General features: G+C 37.5%; 1 protein-coding gene and 1 long non-coding RNA gene across 8 annotated transcripts in view; both read left to right on the forward strand.

The window, feature by feature from the left end:
• LOC114252949 (peripheral plasma membrane protein CASK) overlaps positions 1–26,539 on the forward strand; it is a 250,090-nt gene that overhangs the window by 41,855 nt on the left and 181,696 nt on the right. The gene's annotated exons all lie outside the window — the stretch shown is intronic.
• LOC149502845 (uncharacterized) overlaps positions 16,523–26,539 on the forward strand; it is a 34,067-nt gene continuing 24,050 nt past the window's right edge. Inside the window, exons 1-2 of the long non-coding RNA XR_016323261.1 lie at positions 16,523–16,869; positions 23,674–24,226. This is a non-coding gene — a long non-coding RNA (uncharacterized LOC149502845). The remainder of the gene's footprint in view (positions 16,870–23,673; positions 24,227–26,539) is intronic.

Genomic DNA, 26,539 nt, shown 5'->3' on the forward strand with positions numbered 1-26,539 from the left:
ACTTACTACTAACTTTTTATGGAAATACGTGCTTACGGACGACTTACACAATGAACAAACAGTATTATGTTGTAAATGATTATGCTGCAAAATTAAAAAAATTGTAATGTTGCTCTTGTCGGTAGCACAGAATTGCAGGGGCAGGCAGGGTCTCAGATAGCGTGTTTTACGGAAGTGATTCTGCCACAATGCCCCTAAGCGTTTGGTTCATTTGCATGTATATTGTGCTTAACGCCCATTGCGTCCTGTAAATCACCAAGACCTTCAACGTATTAACCTGCTTCTGAAACAATCTTCGCAGTTCCATGGCCTTGCACAACTAACTAACTTCTCTTGATCGTGTGAAGAAGTACCGTTCTTCTGTGCAATGGGCACAACCTCATACCAATAGAGTAAACCATGTTAGTAGGCATGCGCGGATGCTGGCACTGACTTAGCGTAGTACTTGTCGAAGTCGCTGATTTCTTTATATTCAGCCTCAACCATATTTATGTAACCCGCTGTGTCTGCTTGAAAACCCTTTGCCGAATTCACGTTGACGAAGACAGTTTCACCTTCGATGACGAACGCGTCCATCCATAGCGGATCATTTGTTAATGGTGATTGCTTAATAGATTTCATAATCGGTGCTAGAATATTCTTTCTTGTCTTATTCTTAGGACGTTGAAGGTTGGGTTTCTTCTCTTCGTCTTTCTGAGGTGACGTTGATGCGGGACCTAGCTGCTTAAGCTGCGGCGCATCAGTGTGTCTCTGCCATAACGGCGGATCTTCGATATAACGATATTTTGTTAAAATAGTACATACGGCGCGGCGGATCGCGGCACATGTTCGACGGGCACCTCGTGCTGAGCCCTAGGCTGCCATGAGGGCGCTGGGTTCAGATCGAACCATAACTGTATTGTACCTACCATAATAAAAAAACGATCTACTGACAATGTCAAAAAACAACGGTCTATGGATCTCTTTCAGGCTACGATGGAGCGAAAAAAATGTAAATTTATGTATTTCTCTTTTACGTGAAATCGAAATTATAATACTTATAACTCATTAATACATTAAGGTTTACGTTTCAGCTGCTACTTTATAATGGCTTAATTTATTAAAGCTAAAACACGAATATGAAATGTTCGCTTTTTCAAAGAGCACGATTGCTTAGCGACATGTATAAATAAGTTGATATCGTAAACAGCTTAGTTAGCCGAAAACATTTATATAAACATAAAGAAAAATATGTGATTTATCACAATATTCATGTTAGGATTCTTGCTTAAAACAGTGAGTAAAATATGGTACAAATTGTGTAACCGCCGTTTGTATGAAGTTATCCCGAGGTGATATTTCATATAGCGTGGAGTCTTGCCTGGAGGGTCTTGTAACGTATTTTCTGCGCTTTCTTTCACTGCTCGTGTTTAAATGGTAATGCATTTTTCTCGCTCGCATGAGAATTTAATATTAGAAAAGACGCTGTTTTTCATTTTTCCTTTCTTGGTTGTCATTGTGTAATGTAATGTATGCTACTCTATAAATGAAGTAAAGGCAGCCAAGTAAAGTTTTTATTAAAAAAGAGCGAAATAAGAGCTAAGGTTTGTAGGTAAATAATTACTCAATGTTATGATGTTTTAAATCATCGTGGCAGTAGTTCGTGAATTTATTGCTCTAGAAAAGAATGGAATGTATCTCCTCGCATGATTTGAACACCGGCACAGTCATATCGTTCGATACATAATATACATCAGTGTGGGACGGCCACCTACTAGATGGACCGACGACCTAGTAAAAAGCGCTGGGTCTCGTTGGATGCAGGTGGCAATGAACCGGTCGCACTGGAAATCTATTGGAGAGGCCTATGTTCAGCAGTGGACGGCGATAGGCTGAAATGATGATGATGATGATAATATACATCTAACATCTCATACTTTAGCTGATGACTTTGAACGCTTAGTAATTTTGGCTTTTAGTACTCTCGCACAATTGTTAATATACAGACGGTTAGTGTATTCAAATTAAATACACTTGAATGAACCGTCTTAAAGATCTAAGGAACATCAAAATGAAAGACTCCATTAAGAGCTTCGCCCCCCTTCAAAAAGTAATTCAAACAGTATTAAATATTTAGTACCAGTAATCTGGTCAGAGATGAGGAGAAAAAAAATGTGAAAGAGTCGCAGTAAATTCCATAAGCTTGCACGAAGCTATGGGAAATGACCGAATGGTGATTAGAGCTTTAAGCTTTGATATTAACGACATCAATGAATGTTCAGGCCGCGATTAACCCGAGTGTGGACATCGTGATTCTATCAATAGATCAGTGGCGACCTATTCGCACGGATCGTTTCATTTTAATTCTTTCCCATATTTTTTGGGTTTGATAAATTGGCTTTCCCATATTTTCATTGAATTGTAGTGTCACAATGGAAAACCTGCAAATTTTAAAGATTTTTGAAGTTATACTTCTTTAGGCGGGTTATGAAAAATTTATGAGAGTGAAATTTTACGATGCGCGCGCACCGTGACACAAAATTAACAGAATGAAGTTGCCCACTAAATCGCTCATTACAATACGACCGACGTAACTTGGCGAGTCTGAATATAGCCGCAGGTAAACTTTCCGAACCGTACCGAGAATTACCGAATTTATACGATGTCAAGAAAAGGGATGTCCAATATGCGTGTTTGAGGATGTTGTTTAATCGATTTTTTTTTTAATTTATTAATATTTAAATAAAAAAATAGAAATAAATTTAATAAAAATAAAGTATAACTTCTTACGCGCGTACATAAGTACACGCACCCTTTTTTTGTGATTATCCCGTCATCAAACCAAGCTATTTATATTTGCGTGTTGCTAGATTTTAACCGTGCACTACCATGCTGTAACTAGTATCGCTTAGGTTAAAAATATGATAAAATGCAATTAAACAACACACAGTCTAAAAGGCTTGTATGAAGCTAGTTTCTTTACAAATTACACACTGATACTTCGAAGTAAATATCTTATAATATCTACCCCACGCTAAAAGGCTTACGTTACAACTGCAAATGAAAAAACTTGAGGTGCTCTCTTGTTGAATTTACTGTTCTAATGCATTCCTTTCAGTTTTTCTCGTTTTATCTTTGCAGAAATGTAACATTCGCCTTTTGAACTGTTGTCATTTAGGTTTTAAATATAGATCGGAACCTCGGCTAGTTTACTGTTTCAGCATATTTGAATTAGCGAGTTCGAAAAGAGGTTTGACATTTGAATTTATAATTCATTTGACCTAAATTGGAAAAGGGAAAGTAAGAGCGGATTTTCAAGAACACGTCATACAGTAAAAGCTCTTTATACTTTGTTACTTAGACTTACGAAATAAAAAATATTAAATTTAATAATAGGACTGACAATATATGATTGCTCGAGAGTAGAACACATTTTCTAGTTGATATTGAGATATTTTAAAACCGTAACTATTTATGATCGTAACTAAACTATATCAATAATTCGGTTCACGGAGTATTTTCAAAATTCGAACTTGAACCCTGCCATCCTAACTATGTTTTTTTTCTCCAGATTTTATATTTATAACATGATGTTATCGATACTTCATTGTAAGTACGCATTCAGTCCTTTTTAAATTGAAAACTCAAAACCAAACCTTCATGCTTCTGCGTACTTAAATACCACCATGAGATCTATCAATGAAGATTATACATGTATGTTCTGTAATATTTAGTATTGATTCATTTTGGAAGCTTTTACTTACAAAAACTATAGAAATTGTGAAAGACGTACTAAAATAAATTAACCCGAGATGCCGGTAAAACTGATGGTTGGGCCAATCAGATCCAATATCTGGAACAGCGTCCCATTATCGAAAGTGGCCATTTAACGATGGAGGTGAAACTTTTCGGTCCTATTTTACGTTGGCCATTTTCCCATTTAGTATTTGTTTATCTGCATATATTTCAAGGGTTAAATGGCTTGTTTTCTAAATTAATTAAATCCTAACAAAAATTGAGAAATACACATGTTTTTTTTATCTATAATCTACTTCAGTCGAAATTAGGAAAATACGTATTGGACGTTAATCGATTTGGTAAGACTTAAATTATTTTAGTTATAGTTTTATAACGTTCTCCCCTACGTTTAAATCTAACATCGAGGGATAATTTAGTTACCGTATGCACCAGGTGTTATTAGACTAAGGCCAGATTAGCCACGGCTGAAGTTGAGGCTTGAATGAATTAAGGCACAGTTTGTTAGGTCTGATCGAATTAATGCCGGCACCGAGCTGCACTCCGCTGACTAATTGCTTAATTAATATAAGTCAACTACAGGCTCTTGAGGACAACTTGGGAATGTTTGTTTGGGACGTTGCGTTGTGAGCGTTAGGTACGATGGTTCATGTTTTAAAGGTTTTTGATTCTCAAATTAACTGGCCTGTGAATTTTTCTTTTGTCCTTAATGAGATAGCAACAGTTCCGTGAGTTCCAAAACAAACTGCCAAGACTAACTAATGAATCATCTATATATTAATACGTGAGGCGAAAACTTTGTATCCCTTTTTACGAAAATTGCGCGACGGAGGAGTAAGAAATTTTCCACACTTATAGAGAATATAGAGAAGAAGTGCACAATGTTAATATTTTTTTAAAATAATGCATAAAAGATACATTACATCAATAAAGAAAACATTACACACATTACATACCATGTATTTGACATTTTTTATAGTGTAGTCTTGGCGAAATTTGTGATTATAGAAGTATAAAATACAATCATAATAGTGGACACTTACAATTTCAATTAATTACAGTCGAATTTCGACTACTGCGGGACCTCTAGTTCTATTAAACTTACGAATACTCATATAATTTCAATAATAGTTGTCGAGTACTAGTCTCTGTGACATCTACAACCAAAACTGATGAGGGTCCGACCGGAGACACATCACGACACCACAATCCCAGATACTATGAAATGCCGTATGACAATTCTCACTATTGAAACGTGATAATCGACATGATTTAAACTGAAACGGAAACCTTTATTATTGATGAGTTAAAGGCACCTTTGTTTTGTCAAAACTTAATGTTTATATTAGATGGCAACCAGAGTATATTCAACATGGTTACGATTATCAACTTTTCATTGCAAGTAACAATGCGGTTCAAAATTTCGTTTCTCTGTTTGTGGAACAATGCAAGGGATACTTAAGCGGCTACAAGGGCTTAAGGCGTTAATCGTGCTGGCGATCGATCAGTTTGTGCGGCACCCACTTATCAATGATCTTGCCAAATTGATCAATATTGTTTTTTTTTTTTTTTTTTTTATTGCTAAAGTGGGTGGACGAGCTCACAGCCCACCTGGTGTTAAGTGGTTACTGGAGCCCATAGACATCTACGACGTAAATGCGCCACCCACCTTGAGATAAGTTCTAAGGTCTCAAGTATAGTTACAACGGCTGCCCCACCCTTCAAACCGAAACGCATTACTACTTCTCGGCAGAAATAGGCAGGGCGGTGGTACCCACCCGCGCGGACTCACAAGAGGTCCTACCACCAGTAAAATTGATGCCAAACTTGTAAGCTGGCGCTAACTCAACGGAGAATTTGCTGTCGTCAGCTTCCACTATCGCTTTTAGTTGGTCGTTGTTGACTTTAGTTTGTGGGCGACGACGGCGCTCATTTTTTAGACAAAAAGTTCAACGTCCAAACCGTTTAAACCAATAACGAGTCGTGCGTTCGTTTATAGTTTATAGTATTATAGTTCCCACCGTACACGTCATGAATGCTGTGAGCCGTTTGGGGCCCTTGCTTACCGCAACGGAACTCATATTTTTATCGTTACGATATTGATAAAAACACACACAAATGTAATGAAAACAAAACACTAAATTGAAATTCAAATTCAAAATCATTTATTTCAACTTAGATGTCAGTATTATAACACACTTGTTAAATGTCAAAATATAAATAGCAATGTTAACTATACCACCGGTTCCAAAAAAAGCCACAACGGAAGAACCGGCGAAACAAACTCAGCGGGCTTTTCTTTTTTGTTTTTTCTCAAATATTTTCTGTTTTTTTAAATAAGTAACAAACAATATTTGTAATAAACGAAAAAACAAGTCAAAAAATATCATTACAAAATAATAATAATAATGAAAAATGAAAAGGCCAGGAAACTAATCAATAAACAAATGACTGAGTTTGAAAATAGATTTACATATTTTAGAAATAAATTTTATTTGAATTTATTATTTATTGCCAGTGTCATACATAAATTAGGTTTCAAATGATTAGCCATTATTGTAAAACGGCAACTTCATATCTTCATCGAATCTAAATTTTTTTCATTCCGATTAGCTAAATTTGATGTTCGAGGAATAGGAAATTCATTTGAAACTGTTAACTCACGGGACTATCGTAACAGCTGGTGCGTTATTTTTTGTGACGGAGGATAATTTCACGGGCTACAAATTTTTACGCTTATTAAATGAAGAGTTTGGATGTGAGAACTGTGATGCGGCAGAATATCTGGACGATTCTAATGTAATGTTAAATCTGACCGGAAGTTGGAACTTTGAATAAACATTCAGTAACTTTTCAGAGCACAAATTTTGTCTATGTTTAAATGTTATAGCATTAACGGAAAACATACGTACTGAGCATAACTTGCAAAAAAAAAACTTTTTTTATGCTAATTTGAAGTTCTTAATGAGCTTTGGAACTATTATTGTTAGACTTATTTTTAATTTGTTTATATAGTAATTAATATTTTAATATAAATATCTTCGTTGTGTTAAAAATTTACGGGAGATACATAATTTAGATGACCAGGTATTTTTTTAAAATTGAATTTTGTTAATTTCAAATTGGTGGAATACCAAAATAAATGCATTGTATGGAAGATGGCACGACAAAATCTCTGTACATGACAACTTGAAAAGATAAATGAAACATAAAGACGCAAGGCACAGACTTCATCTTAAAAGGAAAAGGGAGATAGGAGTTTAAGGCAAATTATATCTGAAACTCGTATTCTTGTAGGGTCGTTTGTATTCAGTTTTTTGAAGTGAAAACTTCTTTAGAATCGTTGTGATTTCAAACCGGATGCAACGGAAAAAACGACAGGTAAGAGACACAAATACAAAAATGTGTAGGATGAAGCCAGCAAAGAATGAGACAGAAATATACATACTATTTAATACAGCGCCATCTGTGAGATTTTTTAATACTAACGTGTGTATGAAATCTCTTGTAGTGAATTTTAATTTAGGATTATACGTGAAATTAAAATATCAATTCACAGAGGGCGCTACCTTACAATTATTTACTAATGACAAAATTTTACATATACTTAAGACGTTTAGGATAATTGTATTTTAATTTTGGAAGGTTTCACTTCTACCATGTGTGAATTGCACACTTTTTTTTTTGTCCCGTATTGTTACTGGCAAAGGTGACGAGCTGATGGATAATGTTTCATTCACGGCAAACATCTTTAATTGAGTGAAAATAAAAATTTTGTCAGTCTGAATTTGAAATTATTTACAATATTCAGTTACTAACAAACAATAATTACAAAAAAAATATGTTTTTGAAATATGATAAGATGAAATTCCGTACGTAAAAGTAATTCATAAAAATATCTCACTCAACATGAAAGCCTACTTCATCATGCCAAAAATGTGAAGTGACTCTTGGTTTCTTTAAAACAAGTAAGTACCTTGCACTTGGCCAAAGCTAACAGAGTGAAAAATACATCGGGAGTTTTTTTTTGTTTTTATTAAAGTTGATCTAGGTGTATATTTATTCGAAATCGAATGAAATAAATCCACACTCTAACTAAATCTCTAAACGTAATAACGTTCTGTAACAGGTTAGTTCAAGTAGAAAATCGGTAATTACAATGTTTTGTGGTCCTGGTACCAGTTTCTCGATGAAAAAATAAATTTTTTAATAAATAAATAAACCGCCTAATTGGAAACCACATTATGCATGAGTAGGTGTTTACCATTTGACTCAACGGCAGTTATTACAATGTACACAAATCCGTAACCAACCTTCTAGATATTCTAGAACATAAAATGTCTGCCCAAAAACGTTTGATTTGAAAATGGTCTGAAAATAAACAATGCTGAACTGCCGGGAGAGAGCCGGCGATGGAGTGTCACCATCGTAGCTGCGAAGGGGATATGACGGGGCAAACGCACGTAGCCTATATTTCCTAGGCTCCATTTCGGCCCATTTTTGCTACACCTTTGAAACTAAAGAGCGACCGGACGGTGGAGTCGTGCCATCTGACCCGGTAGATTAGCTCAGCGAGGTATCCTAGAATTAGTGGCACTGTCTAGGCGGCTGGACGATTCCGCCGGTCAGGTATCTGTGGTGAGGGCCGCGCGTTTGCTTGCAGGATCGACCGCAGTGATTCTACCGGAGTACGTCTCGGGTGGGGATCCGACAATAGGACGACTGTGCGGAGATGTCATTTAGTAGACGTTTACAGAGGTCCCTCGTCATACACCGTGCCCCTTCGGCGTGTGAATCTCATGCCAAGTTTCGGACTAGTTACACAAAAAATATATTGGCAACAAGATTGCCTTATATTATACTATTAGGATATTAAAAATAGATTTTTCCGCTAGGTGTAATATTGTTTCTTAAAATTTACCTCATACCCTAGAGTAAAGCCATACTTTTTCGGAGACGTGATCTTGACGACCGGCTATAAATATGATAATTCAACTTTCTCGGATCAAGAAAACAATGTTTCCGTCTGAAGAAATAAATTGGGATATGAATACTTAAATTTCATGATTGCTTCAAATTAAGTTCTACCAATTTTAATGATTTTGAAATAAAATAAAATAGTAAAAACGCAAGGGATATTTTTGTTATGTCTTAGACAAGATATAGCCGATTTATCACGCCATACATATGGCGGGCATCATATTCAACGAAGAAAGAGAAAAAAACCCAAAAGAATGTCTTCGCGATTAGAAACCATAACTTTCTGTAGAAGAAGAAAATGTATCCGATCCAGAATATAATTCCATTACTTTAAAAAAACTTGATGAAAATTATTTGAAAAGTCCAGCTACACGTCAATATTTGTCAATAGTCATAAAATAAACTTAATTTCGACATTGAATAATTAATGACCCAAAAATTTGAGACAGATTGCTTAAAAAAATCCATTTTAAGGATAATGAAAACACGTAAATCTTGAATATTAAAGAAATTGTACTACAAATTGAATTCGTTATTTGTTTCGAAGTCGAAGAAGAATAAGGCGCGCTGTACATTCGTATAAAGCGATACCTGTATTCAAACCCCGCTGGCAAATACAATATTTTTTTTTCAAAGTAATACGTATTTATTCCCTGTTCACGAACGACTTTTACTGTAAAGATCATGTAATAAAAATCAAACTCGCGAAATGAATTGATTGCTTAATTTCTTGTAGGACGTATTGTAAATACACTTAATTCTGTATTTTTGCAGAAATAGAAAGGTTTGTGAGCTGCACTTGTGCTTTGGTACAAAAGAACCACGTCATTAGACCATTACAGGAGGATGACACGGATGTGGTAACAGCTCTAGGAGGCCCTATCATTATCACTTAAATGTACGTTACGTCATTACTGGTCCCTCCTTCTTTGACTCTGTAAACGCACGTTGTGACATGAGGTTTAACACACAGAAATAATGTATTTCTGTGGCTTTAACTCTCAATTGTTTCGTATAACGCAAATTGGAACGCATGATTGACTCACAGCAGAAAGGTGGATATTATAAAATAATAATATGATAATCGCTTAAAAAATCATATTTCACCACTCATCTTTCGATTTTAAAAAATGTACAAAACCTTCATTAGAAGGCAAAAAATAAGGCTTAGTTCACAATTGCTTATTAAACTTTATGAAAAATCAATAACATTGCGAAATCCTGTAACCGACAAAAACGAATTGTGAACATTATCTTTGATGTTGTTTTAAAAGGGCCACTTAACGTTTTGTTTGCAAATTTTATGTGGCCTTTTGTTGAAGATCTGAGTATTTATGTTATCGAACATCATACTAATACGTTTATGTTTTACGCCAGACACTGACCCCCGTCTGAACAATATGTAATCACATTATTGTCTCGAGTTTCGATACTTCGATCGATCAAAACAATCTATTACGTTACATCTATATTATTTCAGCGTTTTCCGGAGGTTTCTCACCGAAGACGTTCATATTTTACGTAAGGCAGCCAATAAATCTAGAATTGATCTTGTCTTCCATCCGAATTTTAGTTTGGGAGTTCTACAAATTATCATACAGATGAAATCCTTCCACTATGTTCATATCAAATTGTAGTTCGTAAACAGGGCTGTACAAACTAATATCGGAATCTGAATTTTAAATTTGCTTTCCTTAAATAAACATAATGTTTTGTAAATTTTTCGATTAACGTGAAATAAGTTAGTGATGCTTTTTAACAGAAAATAGTATTACATCGCTACATACTTTTCATTCGTCCGTAGTAGTAGTACAACTACTGTTGATATTGTTACGCGCTGGGGTTCGGCATAAATAAATGTTCCACCAAAGTACAACTTAAAACAGTATTCAACTCTTACGGCCTGGCCACGGGGATCGGCGGTGCGAACAGCGAAGCGGTGGACGAGGCGACCATTCGCGCAGCACCGTTTGCAGGCCACGGGCACTCACGTTCGCCGCCGCGACTAGTAAGGAAGTCGACAGCGAAATGTCTATATCGAAATTATCTCGATATTGCTTACAAATTAATAGTTTTTTGGTTCAGGACCTATTATTTGGAAAAGATTGTGAAGTACATAATTTGAATAAGAATCGGAGTATACCTATAGATGGAGAATTCCACAAGAAGTACGAGAAATACTTTGGGTGGCTAGACTTCCAAATAGCTGGTCTAGCTAGTATTTCAGCTATATTTTTTTTTCATTGCTTAGATGGGTGGATGAGCTCACAGTCCACCTTGTGTTAAGTGGTTACTGAAGCCAACGTAAATGCGCCACCCACCTTGAGATATAAGTTCTAAGGTCTCAAGTATAGTTACATTGGCTGCCCCACCCTTCAAACCGAAACGCATTACTACTTCACGGCAGAAACAGGCAGGGTGGTGGTACCCACCCGCGCGGACTCACAAGAGGTCCTACCCCCAGTAATTACGCAAATTATAATTTTGAGGGTTTCATTTTTATTACACGATGTTATTCCTTCACCGTGGAAATCAATCGTGAACATTAAAATTTGTTGAGTACGTATTTCATTACAAAAATTGGTACCCGCCTGATATTCGACTACCGGTGCATCGCTCAACACCGGACGTCTTATCGGTTCGGCCACGACGAGTATAAAAAAAAAAAAAATTAATAAAAAATATAAAATATAAAAATTTCGGCGTTCATTTTTCGCGGCGAAAACAACTAAACTCATTTAATCACTGCACTATTCGCCGCGACTACCGCTCGACTCCGTGGCTTGCGCCGTCCTTATTCATGCATTTGTTTTGCTCGCCCGCCGCATCGTAAGTCGCCCGCGCGATTCGCTCGGTACATTTCGCCGGTCGCTTCGCCGGTCGCCGGTGCGCGTGGCTTGTTAGGTACATTTATATGCTCTTATTTTAGTCGCTAGACGCTTCGCCGTTCGCACCGCGCGAATATTCGTATCGGCGAATGTCCCGTGGCCAGGCTGTTAGAACACTTAAAATATTTCGGAAGCACTTTAAAATTCTCAATTCGCTTCGCTTCAGGTGATCCGTTCGCTGTTTCGCTTCGAGTAGCTCCGATTACTAACTGACTGCGTGTCGTTGGGTCTTCGTGTCCCCTTGCGGAGGCACGGATCGGGCCTCGGGGCAATCCCCTCTACCTGGGCTTGGACTCCGTGCCTGACGAGGCAGGGGTGATGTTTTTGCCAGTTGGCCGTTTTTAAAGGTGATGGACTGGTATAATTAGGTGATGCTGTTCGGTAGGTAGTGATTTTTGATGTAGGAGTGATGATGATGATGGGGCGGGACTACCCCCATGATGTAAGGGAGGGATGGACGACCCCCAGATGGTTTCTTCGTTCTTCTCTCTTCTTGTTCTTCCCCAGCCGCTGCCGCTCCTCCCGCCGTCGCCGACCGTCCGCAGTCCCCCGTGTGGTTGTTGTTTTTTTTCTTTTTTTTTCTTTCATTCCTGGTTACCCAAGAATTTTGGGTCCCGCATTAATGAGGTTTTTTTTTTTTAAATTTGACAATGTTAATCTTAACGGCTACACTATGAGCTACGGAATGGGGGAGATGGGTTCGCGACGCCGCCGGCGATGCGAGATCAGCTTTCCAGGACACTCACAAGCCAATATGGCAATAACAATGACCTAAACTTTAACTTTAAAATTGTCAAAACAATTGCTCTGAGATTGAATTACATTTTTTTTTCTTTTTTCAATAATAATATACTAATAACAATACATAACACATGATCATTAGACAACATAACATAGGAGAAAGGCCGATCAATCCAGTTGAGTCCCCGCGGCAAAGATTGCGGCGGAGGCCCAAACCGGCTCTCAACGTCGACGGCGTCGCACTCGCGCTTGCTGGGTGGGGAGACCGCTTTCCGGCCCCCGGGCGAGAGGAAGAAGCAGCCCCCGGGAACAGGGGGGGCTCCACCCCAACGGTGGTGGTAGACGCCTTGATTTTTTTTTTTTTTTTCGTCTCGATGGAGCCCTCTCTTCCACAGTTCCGCACAGTCCACGGGGCCGGGGGGAAAGGGCTGCAGCTCGGCGTCAGGCCCCTTGGCGGGGCTGTAATAAGCACCCTCTTTTACGTGGAGGGGCGGGCTTATCCTCCTTACCGGCGAGCGATAGTGCAGGCCCCTGAAGGGGAACCCGCCCGCAAACTGACTGCGTGCCATCTCTGCATCGCTTTTATAGTTGATATCACATCCCTAGAATTATCGAGAATATTCCACACATCTCTAATATTGTTTCCGCTATCTGACAATAGATGACGTTGTACTTCTCGAGCGTTCTAGGTGCTACTAGATCCTTGGATATTCGTTTGACTATTCGGCGAAGGATGGCGAAACTCTTACCGGCGTAACAGTGTTTTCACCTAGTTTGTAAATCTAACTTTGTTCACTATTCCCTTTAATTGTCGCGGTAGTCGACCGTGTCAGCTGGTATCGATTAGTTCTGCCGTTATGTCTCTTTTCGTGCTTTTATCGTTATTCCTTAACTCATTTTTATTATTAATAGTGGTGACACGTAGTCCCTCTCCTTCAGCAGAAGGGGGAGTCAAGGAAGTACACAAGAAGATATACGCACCCACCCTCCATCTCCCCACTGTATTTCTTACCATACATGATCCATCAATGTAGTCGGGGCATGGTCTAACAGTTACAGCAACCATAAAACTTCGATAATGTAACATCATCAAATTATCTACAAAAAAAAAGACATACCTACAGACAATATTCTTATCACAGAAACGTCGCTAGATTAGGTACGAAATGTAAGTTTCGTCCTCCGAATTTCTCTTTAACAAGCGTGACATTTTTGTGAATAAGACGAAACGATTTTAGCCCGGGGCAACCCTAATAGTTACAAGAGAAGTTGAAATTATTTTTTACGACCCAGCTTGCTTCGTTGGCGAAGGCCAGACCTTTCTCCGTTTAGAATAGTTTAGATGATATACCTACGTTCTTTATTGTTGCAACGTATTAGTACTAAGGCTTTTTGTCTTTCAGATATTGATGGTGGTACTACAATGTGACATCACATAATAAGTACAGTTTCACTTAGTCATATAGCTCCCAACCTTTAGGTACATATTCCTTAGCGAAAATAATCAAAACCTTAATTAATATCTTGAATTGATACTGTCCAGTTTTTAAATGTGTAGTGTGTGTATATATTTATGAAACTTTTACCAAATCTACATTAATTGTTATTTTCATGGGATTAAAAAACACAACTTAAATAGAAATAATAAATTGTCGCTGGTGACAGTTTTTACGACATAAGCCATCAATCACTTTTTTATGATTGAAAGATTACTGGTGGCCTGGAGGCCTTTCCAGTTTCACCAGGACAGGTGGGCGAGCAAAAGCTCAGCCAGGAGACCATCAATCACTACAAGGGCTACAAAGTGAGAAATCTCTTCACGAAACGCGCCCTGTCAAGAATGTCTACTTTCTACATCACGCCCTGAACCCATTTGGATAGTAAAAGCTTCTCAAGGCATTGGTCGAACCTTGTCGCTACCAAACCGGGTGCCGAGATAATTATCGGGATAATGATAGTCGAATCTACATGTAACAACACACTAATCCCATGAGCCAGGTTTAAAAAAAATATAATCAGTTAAGTCTTGAAGTTTTTTCCTAGCACCTTAATCTGATTTAAATTGGTAGTAAGAAAATTGAATAAAAGAGAGTGGGACAAGCACACTGAAGGAATGGATTATAATTTTCGTCCTCATTCTACTTATGACTTGTGACATTCAAAATGAGGCGTATTAAATCTACGTTTTGAGACGAAGCTTCGTGGCTTCTATGTTTGTTTTGTTTGTGAACATATCTGGGAGCGAGTCACCCCAGCTGTCTGATCGGCCCTAAAATTGAATTATTTCCAGTTCGCTTACCTCCTTTCGGCTATCCATTGAACGTTGGCTCCGCAATTTGCATAGTTGCGTTGCGTTATGACAACGAAAATTTGATTTATAAGACAGGACCTCGTAAAATGTCATGAGTTTGTTGGCCATTATTTTAGGTCCACATCTCTGGATTCGCTTGTCCGGTCATTTTTCTCTCAATTCAGACGTCCAGCAGCTGTTGTGTCAGTCAGTTTTTTTGCTCTCTTGTCCCTTTTACTGAGCACGGGGGCGAGTCAATGGCTTTATGTCGCGTTCATTTTTTGGAATGAAAAACATGACAGCGCATTTTTCAGTTGAAACTACAATATTGTGTTGATGCTTTGTATGGTTTTTACATGCTTTAACATTCCTTTTTACATGCTTTAAAAATTAGCTTTTCGTGTATTCGTATTTTTGAAACCATTTGTATAATATAATAGTATGTATTATTATATTATAATATATTAGTAAGTATAGGTGGTAGATACACAAATCTGGAATAGGAATGTAATAGAATCTTCCATTTCAGTTTTTATCCACTTTTAATTGTTGTGAATGTAAAATATGGTAGCGTGGAGGCGGTCACGTAATGAAACTGGAAGGTGATTAATGTATTTCTTGAATGACTAATAAACTCGGCCAGTCTGGGGCCACTAGGTATCTCTGAACAAGTTCTATTTATCAAACTTTTAAAATCATATAGTAATAAATATATTTTTTTTATTGGTTGGTCGGGTGGACGAGCTCACAGCCCACCTGGTGTTAAGTGGTTACTGGAGTCCATAGGCATCTACGACGTAAATGCGCCACCCACCTTGAGATAAGTTCTAAGGTCTCAAGTATAGTTACAACGACTGCCCCACCCATCAAACCGAAAGGCATTACTGCTTCAGGGCAGAAATTGGCGGGGTGATGGTACCTACCCGCGCGGACTCACAAGAGGTCCTACCACCAGTAATTACGCAAATTAAAATTTGCTGGTTTGATTTTTATTACACGATGTTATTCCTTAACCGTGGAAGTCGATCGAGAACATTTGTTGAGCACGTATTTCATTAGAAAAATTGGTACCCGCCTGGGATTCGAACACCGGTGTATCGCTCAACACGAATGCACTGGACGTCTTATCCTTTAGGCCACGACGACTACAAAATCTATTCCTACAATATGTGTTTACTTTTTTACGCAAAAAATTGCCTATTTTCTGGTACTCACTTTTTAAGGTATAATAATGATAATAAAAGTAAGACTGTGTACATTCGAGTCAAAAGTAATGTATGATGTGGGTTGAGGACAAGATAACAAAGCTAATATTTGTTCGTATTAAAGAGAGATAAAAATCATTCACACATTGCCGACATAATTAAGGGGTGATAGGAACGTTAATGGTTTTGGTTTGTGCACGTTATACGCGATAATATAGTAGAAATATTATAACGAAGAATTCTGTGAGAATTTAGTCTTCTTTTCTAAAACTGAAAATGTACATATCGTAACAAAATATGATTGCTTCTGAAATACATACATCATTCGTAAACCAATGAATAAAAATGAAGTAATATAAATAAAAGTCGATATATATTTCTTGCAACCAATAATAGCAGTAGTTACATTTAAAAAATCTTTTAAATATTATAAATATATACTCTTTTTGTTACTTAATTACAAGAACCCTCTGGAGTAGAGGCCTCCTTCAACGAAAAAAAAATATGTTCCCTGTTCTGGGCCACCTGTATCCAGTTTGGGCCCGCTGTCCTTGTGATGTCATCCTGCCATCTTGTGTGAGGTTTACCTCTGTGTCGCTTTCCCCCTGGACCACTCCACGATGCGACTCTTTTGATACAATCTTTCATCATGTAACATCGCTACACGTCCCGCCCAGTAAAAATCCTAAATCAATGGTGAACATTGAATAAGTCTCGCACACCCGATACATACTAATTACGGCGAAATAATAAATCCTTTCGCATCTGATCTTGAATCGGCAATGCTGACACGGCGACCCATGTTCCCCGTGGAAAGAGCACATGCCGCATTAAAAGTCCGGCTGTTAGAGCCCGGCCTCGGTGAATGAAGGCGGGGGCAGGAGCCAAGAGCTCCGCGCAGCCTCCGATGTTCCCGGCCGCCAGTCGACGTCGCGCCCAGCGGGAACCATCACGCAAACGTTCCCCGGGAATACGTACATTTCATGAAACAGTGACACAAAACGTGTGCATAAATAACTACAATTCATTCGTAAGTAAAAGTACAGGAATCAATATTTGGATCGAAGAAGAAAAATCTGTTGTATCAACATATCGATCTTTTTTTAAAAAAAATGCTTTTAGTTTTTTTTCTTTTTGGAACGATAAAAATTTATGATGCGCTTTTACTAAACGTTTTGGTCACCTGCGTCGCGGCGTTGTCTGAAGGTCGTAAATGCCATTGTATCGTGACAACTGAATACGCGCCATAAATACCTTAAATAACAATTAGAGAATTAATAGCATTACCTGGAACAATTAGATGAATTGGTTTTCGAACGTTTTTTTTATAATTCAAAAGTTCATGAGAGTATTGTAAAGGTTTCAAGCAAAACTAGTTTTGAAGTCTAAGCACATTTTAGACAGTTAAACTTCTAAATGATTACTTGTCAGATTTTACAATTTAAAAGTACATTTTGAAGAGCATTATACTTTTAGGTTTAGAATTGACATCAGGAACAAGCACATTTCATCGCTATTACGGTTTCCATTAGGTACATACAAGCTGTTGTACAATGTGATCGAATTTGATTTAATCGAATATTTTAGCATGAATTTAAATAGGCAACGGAGAATGGCTTTTCTCAATCTGAACAGTAATGTCTCGGTCCGTCTTAAGTAGTCACACTATCCGCCTACCCGCCGAAGCTAATAATAAATTGACCAATATTTTGTTATGTAAAATAATTAGATATTTTCTTGTATTAATTTTTAGGATCAGAAATTACTCTGAAGATAGTCCAACCTTCTTTATACAATACGTAGAAATTGCAGCTATTAATTTGATTTGTAAGTTTACAGTTTACGACATGAAGGATAATGGATCGATCAATTAAAGAAAATCGTAATCGGATACATTAAAAACTAAAATTGTTAAAAAAACATATGTTCTGAATACTCCGTAAGAGGATGCCCGCATCAAAGCCAAAATTTATTACGTTCGCACTCGATAATCCTGCCAGTTGGCAAGTGGTTAGCATTCAGTATACAGTATAGATAGAGCGATCCACATCGATCGAAATTGTCTAAGTCTTGTGTTAACTATCGTAATCCGAATAAGCCGAAATCCAGTCGGTTTTAGTGTGTATCTTATAGGCCCAAAGATCTTACATTATAAATGTTATTAACCTGATGGGATTCTGTCTCTTCAATCCACAAATATTACTGCTCCATCGACCGTTCGTTGTACCCTAGCGTTATGTTTCTGCTTAACTTTTACTTTTCTCAACTAATTCCTATCAGGGTCCCTTAGGCGGCCTGTACACCACCGATCCACTTGTTTCTGCCATGAATCAATCACGGCAGAAAAGCAGGTCTCGGGGTTTGGTCGGGTTTTAAGGGCGAAATAGCCGTTAATCACTTTATATATCCAAATATCGGATTTATCTTTAATTACGGAGAAAAATAGACAATCGGTATTAAAAAAACTATATTTAGTAGCTTCGCTCTCTACGATTACTTATAAAATTTTAAGAGGAGAAATCGGTAACCATATTTTTGAAAATAAAGCAAATTAGAAAATCTTAACGCAAAGAATCGATAAAAGAAAGAATCAATCAACTCTTAATTATAATGTTGTCAACTATTGTTCCATATAATAAAAGATTAAGAACACGATAGCAACACAAAAGACATTTACCAAATTAATTTGATTAGAACAGGTAGGTTAAATTTCGAAATTAAAATTCTCCGCCGAAACTTAATTCGCCTCGCAAATGTATAACCTCATTACCTTACCCTCTTCATGAAGGCCTTCGTTGATACGTTTCAGAGGTATAATCTGATGCTGGGTACTTTCATTTTCTGGATTTCTGAGATAGGTGTAACTGAGGTAAATTTTCGCCAAGTTTTTGAATGGACTTTTACGCCTTCCAAATTATATTTAAATTTTAGCAGTGACTAATGTAGTACGTGGTTATGTTTGGTATAGTAAGCGTTTTTATCAGCCATACATTTGTAATAAATTTAGGTCGTCACTAAGATTACAATTTTAATTAATTGGATTAAGTCAGAATGGAAATTCACGTGATTTGAGTGATCTAAAGTTTGTCAATGATAAAATGGTCTTTTTCTTAATTTATCACAATTTTAAGAAAACTAAAAGGTTAAGATGACAATTACATTGATTTACCGCATAAAAAAATCCCATCGTAGAAGCTTAATATTAAAGTTTATTTTAAATTACTTATCAATAAGTTAGTTAGTTAGTTAGGTAGAACCTAGTGTTTTTTTTATTGCTTTTATGGGTAGACGAGCTCACAGCCCACCTAATGCTAAGTGGTTGCTGGAGTCCATAGACATCTACAACGTAAATGCGCCACCCACCTTGAAATATAAGTTCTAAGGTGTCAAGTATAGTTAGTAAGTATATTAATATTATACTAAAAACGCCCACGATTAAGTCTATAGGAAACTCACCACTCGTGAACCGAAGATCGTGACCTGCTTATTGAGGGCTACGAGGTATTTTATATATACCTAGTCAGGTCATAAGTATTGTCACACAGTAAAAACTTTTCTTTTAGAATGCTGGCCACAAAAAAGGTTATTGAATTCGAATTTCGAATTGCTCATGAAAATAAAAATGTATACTTTTAGAATTTTACTCATTTTTAAATATGGAGTGGACGCTTAAAGAAGACCGTGTTGCAGTTATTGTGTTGCATCGTTGCGGTTACGCGCCAATTCAAATTTTTAACATACTGAAAAATTTGAATATAACCAAAAGATTCGTTTATCGTACCATCAAACGATACAATGAAGACTCTAGTGTAGATGACAGGTCAAGAAGTGGTCGCCCTCGGTCTGTTAGGACTCCAGCAGTGATAAAAGCTGTGAAGGCGCGAATTCAAAGAAATCCCAAACGTAAGCAGAAACTGTTGGCCCTTCAGATGGGGTTAAGCAGAACCACGGTGAAAAGAGTGTTAAATGAAGACTTAGGGCTTCGGGCATATCGAAGAAAAACAGGACATCGTTTGAATGCTCGTCTAATGGACCTGAGACTGAAGAGATGCCGCGCTTTGTTGAAGCGGTACGCGGGAAAAAAATATTGGGAAATTCTTTTTTCGGATGAAAAAATTTTTACCGTAGAAGAGAGCTACAACAAACAAAATGATAAGGTGTACGCACACAGTAGTGAAGAAGCAAGCAACCGTATTCCGCGTGTCCAACGAGGTCATTTTCCATCCTCGCTCATGGTATGGTTGGGAGTTTCTTATTGGGGCTTAACAGAGGTACATTTTTGTGAGAAAGGTGTAAAAACGAATGCAGTTGTGTATCAAAATACAGTCCTGACGAACCTTGTGGAACCTGTTTCTCATACCATGTTCAATAACAGGCACTGGGTATTCCAACAAGATTCGGCGCCAGCTCATAGAGCGAAGAGCACTCAAGACTGGCTGGCGGCGCGTGAAATCGACTTCATCCGGCACGAAGACTGGCCCTCCTCCAGTCCAGATTTGAATCCGTTAGATTACAAGATATGGCAACACTTGGAGGAAAAGGCGTGCTCAAAGCCTCATCCCAATTTGGAGTCACTCAAGACATCCTTGATTAAGGCAGCCGCCGATATTGACATGGACCTCGTTCGTGCTGCGATAGACGACTGGCCGCGCAGATTGAAGGCCTGTATTCCAAATCACGGAGGTCATTTTGAATAAACTTTAGTGTCATAAGAATCTATGTTTTATTAAGTTCATTTTGGTCTACGAATGGTTACATAATGAATAAACTTGTTTCAATTATTTTACATTAAACATGTGACAGAATTTATGACCTGACTAGGTATATATGACATTTGCAGCTTAATGTAAAAAATGTTTTGAAATACGTGTACAAACATTACAATACATGCTCTTGGACAATGGTTTTGAATAGATAATTCATTTTAAGCTTATTGACTGACTGGAGTGTGGACTAGTGTTTTGTAGGATAACGTGAAGGAAGTAAAACAATATAATGAATGGTGATTTACTTTTCCATTTTTCCTAATATAGAATAATGAAATATGTAGAGACGGGAGGAAAACTTTTAACATAAAGCGAGGAAACTCAATGCTGAGAGAGGCGTTTTTTCTTTAACCACAAAATTTAAAATTATTGCGTTCTTCAGCGGTAGGCAGCGGCTTGGCTCTGCCCCTGGCATTGCTGAAGTCCATGGGCGACGGTAACCACTCACCATCAGGTGGGCCGTATGCTAGTCTGCCTACAAGGGCAATAAAAAAAAAAAAGTTCTTCAGAACAGTGGTCCTGTATAAGAAATTCGTCGATACTTATTTCCCACAACGCCCTTATTGTAAACATTTCTATTTTCTTTTATACCCATAGGAATCGAATAATAAATTCGAGACCACTAGAGATTTTGGCACCGAAACTGTGTACGAAATGAAATGCTGAGCATGCCTTCCGAGAATAAAACAAATAAAGGATAAACAAAAGCCCTCTCGCATCATTTTCGGTTTTGTAACCCCAAAAATATGGGTTCACGTCGTCCTCAACATCGTATTATGTTTCCATTAGAGCTTGTTGACTTAACCCTTGAACTGAACGGTGACTGCGGCTTTGCCCGTCTCGTCCTAGCTCGTATAAACTTTTTACGATGCAAAGGCACGCCGCGTCCTACTGATTTATTTTCATTATACCTCTGATGATGTTTTTCGACCCAGATTGTTGAGGGTGCGGGGTCCGTGACTTAAACAAACTGACAATAACGCTACCAAGCTCTTTATTGTTTTTTAACGTTTAATAATTAATGCGATTTGTTTTTGTTGCTGAAGAGTTTGTGCAGACGTCGGTAGCTACAGTGATTTTTCGCTATATGATAGCGACAATGAAATGATGGCCCACTAACCCAATTTCGGACTGCAGCAGTTAGTCTGTATGTTTTACTATTCGTTTTCATTTTTGGCAATAATTCCATCGGAAAACCAATTATACATATTCATGAATCTTGATGCTTCCAATGCATCTTCATATTGACGAAATTAGAATCAGCTATTTCAATCAACGCAATTTATTTCGTATACAATCAGCTAGTTCCATATAGATTTAGATAAATGCAACACAAAAAAAACCTAAAGGGAATACGAAATAAATGGTTAATGATATTTTTTAATAGAAAATATTAAGTAAAAGAGTCGATAGTTATAATACAATTAGAAATATTGTTTTAAATTGAACAGTACAGCTGTGAGCTACTATTGATGTGGAAAAGTATTAAACGGAGACTAAAATTCACCTCATTTAAAAGCTATGTGAAATTACTGTCCAAATTATGTCTGTAACAGCGTTTTCATTTAGGACTGCTCATAAACGCTGGTATGAGAATAATAAAAAAGTCTACTTTCTCACTGTCGTTATTTCTTACTCCGAGGCTGCCTTTAATTGTCGTCGAATAAGCGAAGCAGTGAAATTTAATGAATCACATTTAGGTCAAGGCTTCGTAACAGTAACAGAAGCTGGTTCGCCTGTAATTTGTATCAACACAACGCAATTGATCGCTTTGTTTTGTCACAGACTTATCTTTCCCCATTTTGCTCTTAAAATTGACTAACTAGGTTAGATGAATTACTAAAATTAAAAACGTACTTTGCCTAAATAGAAAAAAAAAACGTTTATTTTTTCAGTTAATATCGTGCATTTCTGGCGGTTCTTTTAAGCAGTGCACGACTTGAATATTTAATGCTTGTATCCCCTGGGAAATACCGGTAGTACTAAAGCATTGTGCTTAAGATTTTTCTCTGCTTCCTATTTTACTATTTTGCGCCTGGATCGTAACTGTTGATTAATCCCAAAACTCTTTGGTTTCACTAATTACTTTGAATACAGATGAATTCGAAAATCTGGCTAGTCATTAAAGCTTGGATTTGAAGTTTAGACTTAAGCAAAGCTACTACAAGAGCGATTGAAAATATGTCTAGTCATTAAAGTTTGGATTTTAAGTTTAAGCTTAAGCAAATCTACGAAAGCGAATGAACCACGATCAAACCTGTATTTGCAAGGTTGAAAAGGTATGGAACGATTTAGAGCTAAAATCCTGCTTACCGCAGCAACAAAAGGTCCTTGAAGACCTTAGTGCGCTATTATGATGCTATCTCACTTGCCTTGCACGTGAGGACTTTATTTATTGACCCTGACTGACATAATGCTAGTTTCTAGGCTTGAACTACGTGTCACGCAATCTTATTTGAATTAAAGCTTATAATTGTCTACTTAATTAACGTCTAGTAGTTGAGGCTCATTTTTTGAGGGTCTTTCTGAAATATCTAACGATATATTGAGGTGAAGCATATATTTAAAAAAAAATATAAATCGGTTGAGTTTCGCTTAGTAGATGAAATAGAAACGAATGTTTGTAACGGTTGTAATATTTGTAAAGGTACGTTACTACTCGGTAAATATTTTCTAAATTGTTACTCAATTTGCTGCTAGTATAGTTTATTGCAGCAAAAAGAAAGTTTAAAACAAGGACAATATTTTCAACTTTATCGGTATTCACAGAATTCACGAACACTTTTTTTTTGTGACGAACAGTCTCACGTATCCTTAGTCTGGATAGTTAGTAGACGATTCGGATCACGACCCGAAAAAAACCCAGCTGGCCTACGTATGTATGTAATGTCGGATAAATATTATTCAGGTATTCAGTATTGATCTTACTTTTGGAAACAATAACTACAATAATGAAGTGCAATCAGTTCAATTAATTGTTCAAAATTACTCTGTTTCAAGATAGCAGTTTTTTTAAAAAGATCGGTATGGTTTTTGGTTTTGAAGTGCTAAGTGATGAAGTCTTGCAGATGTAGAAGATTCAGAAGCAAAACAAGAGAAAGAACCAGAAGAAATTCCCAAAAGAATTAGAAGAGTAGTTTTAAGTGTTTTATATAATTCTGGCGTAGTTCGGATGAGAGGATGTACGACTGGCAGACGACCGCTCAGCGGAGCCGCTAGCGGGAGAGGTAGTGGCGAGCGGGAAGGGTGTCGGGACGCGAGCGCGACGACTGGTGTCCGCACGAGGCGCGGCGACATGCGCTGACGTGCGCGCGGCGCTGCGCTTGCTGCGGCGCGGCGCGATGCCCCCCCGGGCCTGACATGGAGGAAGGTGGCTATTGGCGGCCGTCCTGCTCGACGCTGTCGCTCGCCGAGCATCATGGCAGCTCAACACACCTGTGCGCACGGCACGCGCCACAGTCGACCCGTCTCGCTCACCGCCACCCGCCCCATCCTCACCATTCGCACGCGCATCAGCACGCGCACGCTCACCATATGCCGCACGCGCAGCACGCGACTTCGTGTCCGGTACACAGCCCTTTCAGACAACCAACCCCTGAATATTGTGCAGCTCATTCACAGGTAATTTTAATATAAAAACATTACATTTAATTTAATATTTTGAACCTAATGCTAATCGTGCTATAATCATAATTTACCGGGAAGTTTTATAGCATCCTCAATTTGTGGTTTGATGAATGAAGTGATTGACGAACTTGTAATGATGGTTGGGCAAAAATTTGACTACTTATTTAGTAAATAATCGATTATATTGTACTAAGTGCATCCATACCTACTTTGTTTGGATTGACAATTGAGGTAAAAAAAACAGAAAATAACTCATTGATAAGTTAAGCTAGAAAAGCTGTGTGAAAAAAATAAAAACACGCATACTATTTTTTTTAATTAAACCGGTAATGAAATAGCACTTTCTCCCTACATTCAGGAAGCTGTTGAACGTTTCAGACTTAACTATTTTAGGTACGATGATCTTATTGAGAACGGTAAATTCGATTTTTATTTTCCGGTACGTTTAAGGATTCTCGTATATCACATTAATGCGGCCCTGACGGCAAATAGCAGCTGCTCTTGATTGATGGAAACCTCATCTATAATGCGCCCTAATGTGGAGAGATTGATGTACCATAGGACACGAAGCGATTTTTCTAAACAAGATAGTGTGTTACCATTTTAAATTTTAAATTATTTGACGAAAGATATGAAATAATCACACACGTTAGCAATAATTTGGTTCTGAACAAGAATTAGGTTAGAAACAAATAAATGGTTACACACAGTAAAGTGTGTTGAGAATAGATTCTAACAACAATGGTAATAAACACAACTTTAATAATCTAGTTTACCATCCAATAAACCAAAATTGCTTTAGAAGAAAATGGAACGCATGAGACGCCGACGAATCCGAACCAATTCAGAAATAAAAAGAATAATAAATCAGAATGGGCGTTTACCCTCGCTCTGATTTTGAAGCCTCACACGCGTATTAAATTATGTACCTACTGCAACCTGAAAAAGAAACCGCCTCAAATTAAACATTCGATTTTTTGTTTAAGACGTGCCGACGTGCTCACCTTGTTGTGACGAGATTAAAACATTGTTATCAGATTCCGGAGTTAAGGTCGGAGGATCTTACATCATAATGTATGACTGACTACATTAACTTGAAACGTACCAACTCTTGAGATTGGCACTGCAGCAATCTTAGGAACACTTTTACAATCCTCAAAGTTTTTATTTATTTATTACCTTTTTAGGCAGACAAGAATACTGCCCTCTTGGTGGAGAGTGGTTACCTTCACTGATGTACGTCATCAATACCAGTCGCATAGCCAAGTCGCTGCTTACCGTTGAGAGCTCTCTGCAAGCTTCGTTTCAAGAAAGACATGTCATACCACTCCGAAAGCACCGAGAAGGAAAGTTCATTCCGAAGCGTAGTACGTAGTAAAAATGACCTCCAGAAGTCACTGTGGATAAACGCAATGCTTCTAGGTGGTATGGATAAACTGCTCAGTTAGCAGCCGGTGCGATGGCAAAAACGATATGACGGCATAATCTCAAGCAATTCCTCAGAGCATTCTAAACTTTCTAGTAAGTTAATATCTATAAGTATAACATTCTAAAAATGAGCTCAATAAAAACTTCTTTCTTTTTTAAATACAGAACTTCCATCCTCAATATTTTTATGAGAATAAAATCAGGCACGATTTGTTTTCATATCGACGCTTGAAAGGCAAACGTGACTAAGCGACAATAACTGTTTTGTACATAAATGATAGGCAATAACCATATTCGATGCGCAAAAAATATACATTTCGAGGTCTATTAAAATCATTTCGATCCTACAGCTACTAGCTAGATTGTACTATAGCTAGATTCGTTAAAATATTTTTTTTTTCCAGGTATTTCAACTTTAAATTAGTCTACTGTAAAGTTCACGCATTGTCGCTTAGTCACGTTTGCCTTTCAAGCGTCGATATTAACCCTACAGAGTTCCGAAGTAATCTACGCTCTCTTAACTGGTCTCAACTAACTCATATTATGTACGTTTGTTCCCAGAACAACAATTTGTATATATTATGCAAGCTCTTGTTTTCGTAAACGGCCACGAAAATGTAAGTTTTCAAACCGTGTTAGATACAGGTACATATATCGGCGCAACACTAGTACTAGCTTCACTACATAGTATAAAACAAAGTCGCTTTCTCTGTCCCTATATCTGTCCCTATGTATGCTTAAATCTTTCAAACTACTCAACGGATTTTGATGCTGTTTTTTTAATAGAGTAATTGAAGAGGAAGGTTTATATGTATAATAACATCCATTAAATAATGGAGAAATCAACAATAAATTACAGTTTCCGAAGCGAAGCGAGGG

Source organism: Bombyx mandarina, chromosome 06 (genome assembly GCF_030267445.1).
Source record: "Bombyx mandarina strain Sakado chromosome 06, ASM3026744v2".
Taxonomy (NCBI): Eukaryota; Metazoa; Arthropoda; class Insecta; order Lepidoptera; family Bombycidae; genus Bombyx; species Bombyx mandarina.